Genomic DNA, 2628 nt, shown 5'->3' with positions numbered 1-2628 from the left:
GGGAAATGAAGTTATAGCCTTTACATTAGTATCCTTGGGTAATATGGAGCCACTGCCAAGGACATGTCCTATGTATGTAACTTTTGCCTTTCCAAATGAACTCTTGGCTAAATTAATAACTAGGTTAGCTTCCAGGAGTCTATTGAAGAGTTCTTTTAAGATCTTGAGATGTTCGTCCCAGGAGATACTAGCAATTACGATGTCATCCTAATAGATATACACGCTCTCCAAACCACGTATAACTTCATGGATCATCCTTTGGAATGTAGCTGGAGCATTAGTCATCCCAAATGGCAAAACTCTGTATTCAAAGAGACCAAAAGGTGTTATAAAGGCTGATATCTCTCTTGTCCTATCTGTTAATTTAATTTGATAATAACCCTTCAAGAGATCAATCTGGGTAAGGTATTTAGAATTACTCACAGAGTCAATAATATCGGGAATTCTAGGTAATGGATAAGCATCCTGGACTGTTACAGAATTAACCCTTCTATAATCCGTACACATACGATAGGAATTGTTAGGCTTTTTTACTAAAATACAAGGCGATGCCCAGGGAGACTTACTTGGTGCAGCCAAATCTAGTTTTAGTAAATACTCAACCTCAGCCTTCAAGGCTGGTAATAAACGATGGGACACCCGATAAAAAGGTTGACGAACGGGATTGGCGTTTGGTTCTAGCACAATATCATGTTGCACCAAGGTACAGCAACCAGGAGTGTCTGAACATATTGCAGGATAAGACTTCAGAACAGCCTCTAATTCTTCCCTTTCCACCTTAGGAAGATGACCAAGATACTGTGAAAGCAAAGAAAGAATCTGTGAATTACTAGCATCTTTCCATGACAAAATATGATTATGAGCCAAAGTTTCTTCTTCGTCTGGCTCAAGAGGAGCTAAAAGTTTATCATTATCAACTGCACCGGGTACTAGGTTTTTCGGGGGTAGGAGAAGTCTCAATGGGAGTAGTTATCCTCGAGTTGTGAGTGGAGTTGATCAGTCTCTCTACATATCAGGTGAACTACCTGTGGAGAAATCTTTGCAGATTGGTATGGTTTTATAAGATTAATGTGCACTAACTGGCTAGGCTTCCTTTTATCTGGAGGTTTCAATTGCATAAGTTGTTTTAGAGACCCTTTAGTGATTTTATACGGACCCATAAATTTTTCTCTCAATGGAGCTCCTGGAACTGGTCGATATACAAGTACATCATCTCCTACTTTGAAAGTTCTAATTTTGGCCATTTTATCGTAATGGTTTTTCATTCGAATCTGACTGTTAGTTAAATTCAGATTGGCAAATTCATAACATGGTCAAATTTAACCTTAAGACTTTGAAGGCATTGCGGAATACTTACTTGCTGGTCTTTGTAAGTACCTCTTAGGATGTTTTCTTTTACCATACTAAGGTTTGTCCTAGGTCTGCGGCCGAACATCATCTCGAAGGGAGAAATTCCAGTCGATTCATTAGGTGTACTCCTAAGTACATACATAAGCAGATCCAGGTCTTATCCCAGTCTCGTCCAGTTTCACAAATGTACTTGCGCAGGAGGTTTTTAATGGTCTGGTGTACTCGTTCGAGGGCTCCATTAGTCTGAGGGTGATAAGCTGAAGCAAAAATATGGGAGATGTTTAACTGCTTTAGAGTTTGCTTAAACAAATCACTAGTGAAGTTTGTCCCCTGATCACACTGAAGCTCTTTTGGAAAACCAAAAATGGTGAATATTTTTAAGAAGATTAACAATAATTGTTCTAGCAGATATGTTTTTTATAGGTACGGCTAAAGGAAATCTAGTAGTTGGACACAAGGTTAAAATGTACTCATTTTGTTTTTTAGTTTTAAGGAAGTGGACCAAAACAATCTACAATTACCTTTTCAAAAGGAGAATTAGGTACTGTAATAGGAACTAATGGTGCTGGAGGTATTTTCTGATTTGGTTTACCAGTTACCTGGCAGGGATGGCAAGATTCTATGTGGTGCTTTACATCAGCTTTCATACCAGGCCAGTAGTAATCGTCCAGCAAACGTTTATAGGTTTTGGAAATGCCTAGATGAGACTCTGCTGAATGAGCAAGATCCAATAAGGCTGCACGAAGATTAGAAGGAACTACAAGCTGGTAACTATCATGCCAGGAATTTTGTCCTGCAATCTTCAAAGGTCTATAACGTCTCATAAGGATGTTATTATCAAGATAAAAATATGGTAACTTACTTTCATCAACGTCATCTTTTATTTTATCAAAGTATTCTTTCAAACTATCATCAGACCTTTGATACTCTACAAATTCATCTGAGGGAATATCAACAAGATCAGCAAGGACTTTTTCACCTAAGGTACTTTGATCCACCTTACCTGTGTGTTCAGTGTCTCTAGAAGTTGAGGTTGTAGACCTGGTGACTACTTGGCAGGGAAGCTCTACCACTGGAGAAAACTCTTTGCAAGCTTTTTCGATCACTACTTCAGGCTGCGTAATGATAAGGACTAGGAGTACCGTTAGTTTGAGCCAAGTCATTACCAAGTATCATGTCTATGTTCTTGCAAGGCAGGTCAGAATCCAACAAGGCGACATTAGTTGAACCTTTAAAATAAGGACAATCAAGAGAAATCTGTACAATAGGTAAAACCTT

General features: G+C 38.6%; 1 long non-coding RNA gene across 1 annotated transcript; it reads right to left on the bottom strand.

The window, feature by feature from the left end:
* Window positions 1–476: 476 nt before the first annotated feature.
* LOC137651954 (uncharacterized) lies at window positions 477–2415 on the bottom strand. The gene is made up of 3 exons (XR_011046142.1): window positions 1872–2415; window positions 1358–1607; window positions 477–798 (listed from the first exon to the last, which is right to left on the bottom strand). It is a non-coding gene; the product is annotated as an uncharacterized lncRNA (long non-coding RNA).
* Between the last annotated feature and the right edge of the window lie 213 nt (window positions 2416–2628).

The sequence above is a fragment of the Palaemon carinicauda genome, chromosome 13, assembly GCF_036898095.1.
Source record: "Palaemon carinicauda isolate YSFRI2023 chromosome 13, ASM3689809v2, whole genome shotgun sequence".
In the NCBI taxonomy this organism is placed as follows: Eukaryota; Metazoa; Arthropoda; class Malacostraca; order Decapoda; family Palaemonidae; genus Palaemon; species Palaemon carinicauda.
The sequence above is the reverse complement of the archived record's forward strand: the minus strand, read 5'-3'. Positions and strand labels throughout refer to the sequence as shown.